At 40.4% G+C, this 5,112-nt stretch overlaps 1 long non-coding RNA gene across 1 annotated transcript in view; it reads right to left on the bottom strand.

Annotated features, from left to right (window-relative positions):
• Positions 1 to 2,109: 2,109 nt before the first annotated feature.
• Positions 2,110 to 5,112, bottom strand: part of LOC103603362 — a 27,562-nt gene continuing 24,559 nt past the window's right edge. Inside the window, exon 5 of the long non-coding RNA XR_551610.1 lies at positions 2,110 to 2,311. This is a non-coding gene — a long non-coding RNA (uncharacterized LOC103603362). The remainder of the gene's footprint in view (positions 2,312 to 5,112) is intronic.

Raw genomic sequence — 5,112 nt, 5'->3', positions numbered from 1 at the left:
GTCCCCATTTCTAATAGTATGTTACAGCAAGCACTGGGTCCATGTAAGTATACATTTTGTTTTGTCCTTCCTAGAAGCTCTCCTAATCATTAAGAATGTTTGGCTTAGATACATCACTGGTGACCACTGATGGGTTTTAACAAGGAAATGACCAGAAACATTTCCATTTATTAAAGTTTATTAGCTACAGAGAAATGAATCTGCAGAGGGAGACATCAATAAATACAAAATACACGTGAAACTTTGAGGGAGTCACAGACCAGAGTGTCAGTGAGACTGGGCAAGGCTGGCAGGGCCCTGCTACTCAGATGCCTCTTTGTGTGAGTTCATGGTCAGGGCTAGATCTTCTCTCTGCTGTGCGAGCTCTGTGCACTCCCTCAGTGACAGGAGGGTCGGGAATTCAGTGACAGGTCTTAAGAAGAGATGTGATTCCATATTCCTGAGATTTCTCCCTAATTGCCATTTTTTGGTTTCTGCTTGTTCCTTCCCTCTGTCCTTAAATAGTTTCTTTTTAATTTCTATCCCAGCAGTGTGGAACATGAATGTGTAAACATCTCTTCAGGGCAGGCAGTCTGCTCTGAAAGTGGAATTGCCTTTGTCTAGGGCTTTCTTCATCATGATCACTAAAACTTTTATAATATAAAGAGAAATTCATATAAGAGAGAAATTCTGACCTTTCAGAAACCTTCCAGAACCAATACAACACATCACTTATGCCCAGAGCTGATGACCTGCAAAAGCTTCTTTTCCATTGATTTAGCTGTTAACGATTTGGCTTGATTCAGTCCCAAGAGAAGGGAACTTGACCTTGGCTCAGTTGCTTTTCTCTGGGATGAGAAAGCACAGCACTGATACAGGACACCAGGTTAATCTTTACTCCAGACAACAGCTGGGTGTATGCAGTCACGTTTGCCAAAACCCTCCTAACCATCTACTTTTCTGGATGGTTTGATCAGGGTGTAATGGTTTGACTTAAGGTGTAAGTGGATTGTTCCAAAGCAAACTTATTTTTCCCTGTTCTCTACCCCCTACCTCCCTGATTTTCTTTAATCTGTAGCTATTTTGAGCACAGCCCAGGGATCAGTCTGTTTCCTTCTATTTTCTCCCCTTCATCTGTCACAGACTTCCCCCACTCCAAGGATGGGCAGCATTTGGGGTTAGGCAGTAAGCAAAACACACTTCTACCCCCTTGCTGGCTCAAGAAAAGGATGAATATGGAAGGGGTGCTGAGCTGGCACACATTTTCCCCCACAGAAAAGTGCCCGCCACAAGGGAATGGGGAGCCGTCAGGACACTCAGCTTCTCCTTTAGCTTAGAAGGGTTTTGCCTGATGGGTGGTTCCTAAAGGTGGGGGTGGGCACCAGATATTTGAGGCAGATATTTCACGAGCCGTTTAGTTCTACACTTTTCCATGGAAATCCTGCACTCGGGGTGGGGGAGACCTCTGAGATAGAATTAGTGGTTTACTATGAGTAGTGTATGTTTTTAACTTGCAGGGAAAAAATACCAAAATGTCATAAAGCTGAACTTATCCAGGCTACTGGGAACTTGGAAGGGACAGGATAGTGACAGACACCTGGGCATTGTAAACAGTAAGAGCAGTGGCTACTTGTAGGATTACTCAGTTACAAAAGGGGCCCTGCGGTCGGCACTGGAGGGGGCCAGGCCCACTCCTGCCTTTACTTTGTGATATATTTACATTAGGCAGCAAAAAAAAAAGCATCCCTGTACTGCAACACGGAAGCGAGACATGGCATCTCGTTCACTGGAGGCTGCGCGGCGTCGTCTGGGTGTGGGGGCACACTGTTTTCTCTGAGCTGTATCATTTATAAGGCATTATTTGGTGTGATTTTGCAGTTGATGCCATGAGAATATAAAATCATGCCAATAAGAAGCTGTTGTGTATACTTATGACTTTGGGACTACCTGCAAACTAAGGACTCTCTAACAATGATTCAGAAACTAGGAAGGGCCAGCCCACAAGCATATTTCCAGTCGTGGAATGGACACTGTAGGGTGGGACAGGGTTCTATCTGTACTGACAGACAAATGCCAAGATGCATTTTAAACATGGAGAAATGCTGGGTGTTTTAAAAAATATTACTCAAATAAAAGTCAACTAAAATACTGCTTTAAAGCCCGTGCAAACCATGTATTTACAATAAATAGATGCACTATTCAGAGCCTGTATGTTGAGTTACAGTTGAGTATGGTGGGGTCTGACACGTTCTCCTGGAAGTGCCCGTCCTGAAATGTGGAACCCAAGGACCCCAGCTTCATCGTCTTCTCACCGGAGTGTCTTTAGAGATAACTGTGGAGACACAACAGAACGTTACGGGTGGGGTTAGAAGACTCATTGACACAAAAGGCCTGCCCAGGGCTGGGCACTGTGGCTCTTCCTCATTCATGCAAGGTGCCAAAGTCAGGGGATGATCTCATCATATGCAAGGAGCTGATTTTTACCCAAGGGGTCATGGATGGAAAAGGGATGAAATGGCATATGTATTTGATGGTATCTGTACCACTGATGAAACTGGATGTGTATTGGATGGTATTTGTATTATAAACATTTATAGGACCAAATGTCAGCAATCTACTTGACAGGAAGCTCAGGGAAAGCAAAGAACGTGCTGGAGATCCCAAGTCAAGATAATGAAAAGGAGAGAAAGGGACCCAGGCCCTGAGTCTTCCAGCCCAGGGCTTCCACCCATGTACTGATCACTGCATCCATGAAAGAAGAGAGAGCCTCCTGCAGGACTGTTTGCTATGTCTAGGACCCAGTGATTTCTACGGATGATTGCTTTGTGTCTCACTGCAGTGAAAATGAATTAAGATGGTATCCAGCAAGATGTAAAAGATCTTCTTGTGAGATGCCCAAAGGAGACTTTACAATTCATCCTTCACTAGACTGTTATGGGCAAAGATAAAAACTATCAGTCTGTTTTCCACAGCAGCTGGAAAACATTTTCTCATTCTCATTTCACATTCTCACCAACAGTGCACAAGGGTTCCAATTTCTCCAGTTCCTTGCCAACACTTTTTAGTATTTTTGATAGTAGCTATCCTGATGGGTATGAGGTGGCATCTCATTGAAATTTTGATTTGCATTTCCCTAATGATGAGTGATGTTGAACATCTTTTCATGTGCTTATTGGCCATTTGTATATCTTCTTTGGGAGATGTCTATTCAAGTCCTGTGCCCATTTTTAAATCAATTTTTTTGTTGTTGAGTTTGAGGAGTATATGTGCTGGATATTAATCTTTTGTCAGTCATATGATTTACAACTTTTTCCCCATTCTGTGGGTTGCCTTTTTACTCTGTTGATATTGTCTTTTGATGTACAAGTTTTTAAAATTTTCGTGAAGTCCAATTTGTTTATTATTTTTTTCTTTTGTGTCTTTGATGTCTTATCCAAGAAATCATTGCTAAATCCAATGCTGTGAAGCTTTTGCTCTGTTTTCTTCTAAGAGTTTTATAGTTTTAGGTCTTACATTCAGTCTTTGATTTATTTTGAGTTAATTTTTGTTTATGGCATTAGAAAGGCTCCAACTTCATTCTTTTGCATGTGGATATCCAGTTTTCCCAGCATCAATTGTTGAAAAGACTGCCCTTTCCCTATTGAGTGGTCTTGGCATCCTTGTCAAAAATCATTTGATGAAGGGTTTATTTCTGGGAACTCTGTTCTACTCCATTGGTCTATATGTCCGTCTTTATGCCAGTACCACACTGTTTTGATTACTGTTGTTTTGTAGGGAATTTTGAAATCAGAAGTGTGGTTCCACCAGCTTTGTTCTTCTTTTTCAAGACTGTTTTGTCTATCTGAAGGGGTTCTATTATGGATTGCACTGTATTTCCCCAATGTTTAATGTGTTGGAGGCTTGGTCCCCCGTGTGACAGAGTTAAGAGGGTGGGAAATTCTGTTATGGTAATTGAATGGTGGGGCCTTGAAGAGGTGATTAGATTGTGAGGACTTTGCCCCCTAGTAAGTGGAATAAGTTGATGGTTTAATGGTGGTTGTGGGCATGATTCTGAGGGCTTTAGAAGGAGAGTTCATGAAGAGCTATCTCTCTGTTCCACCATTCTGCCACGTGAGACCCCTGTGTCACTGTCACCACCAACCAGGCCTTCACCAGATGTGTTCCTGGAGTTTGGACTAGCCAGCCTCTGAAACTGTGAGCAATAAATTTTGTTTTCTTACAAATTACCCAGTTCCAGGTATTTTGTTATAAGCAACAGAAATGGACTAAAACATATCCCCTCAGATTCCATATGAATTTTAGGATTTTTTTCTATTTCTGCAAAAAAATGTCATTGAGATTTTGATAGGGATTACCCTGAATCTGTAGATTACTTCGGATAGTACTGACATCTTAACAATATTGTCTTCCAATCCATAAGCATGGAATATGTTTTCATTTATTTATGTCTTATTTAATTTCTTTCAGCAATGTTTTGTAGTTTACATTGTACAAATCTTTCACCTCTTTGGTTGTTAATTGCTAAGTATTTTATTCTTTTTGATGCAATTGAACATGGAATTGTTTTTGTAATTTTCTTTTCAGATTGTTCATTGTTAGTGTATAGAAATGCAACTGATTTTTGTGTGTTGACTTTTTATCCTGCTACTTTGCTGAATTCATTTATTAGTTCTAACATTTTTTGTGTGTGTGTGGAATCTTTAGGATTTTCTACATAAAAATATTTGCAAAGAGAGATAATTTTACTTGTTCCATTCTAATCTGGATGCCTTTTATTTCTTTTTCTTGCCTAACTGCACTAGCTAGAACATCCAGTAATATGTTGAATAGAAGTGGCAAAGGTGGGTATCCTTGCCTTGTTCCTGATCTTAGAGGAAAAGCTTTCAGTCTTTCACCATTAAGTATGATGTTTGCTGTGGGTTTTTCATATATGGCTTTTATTATGTGGAGGTAGTTTCTCTCTATTCCTAGTTTGTTGAGTGTTTTTATCATGAAAGGGTGTTCAATTTTGTGAAATGCTTTTTGTGCATCAATTAAGATGATCATGTATTTTTTTCCCCTTTATTCTGTAAATATAATGTATTACAGTGATCAATTTTTGTGTATTGAACCATCCTGATGTTCCAGGAAAAA

The sequence above is a fragment of the Galeopterus variegatus genome, unplaced genomic scaffold (assembly GCF_000696425.1).
Source record: "Galeopterus variegatus unplaced genomic scaffold, G_variegatus-3.0.2 Scaffold4572, whole genome shotgun sequence".
In the NCBI taxonomy this organism is placed as follows: Eukaryota; Metazoa; Chordata; class Mammalia; order Dermoptera; family Cynocephalidae; genus Galeopterus; species Galeopterus variegatus.
The sequence above is the reverse complement of the archived record's forward strand: the minus strand, read 5'-3'. Positions and strand labels throughout refer to the sequence as shown.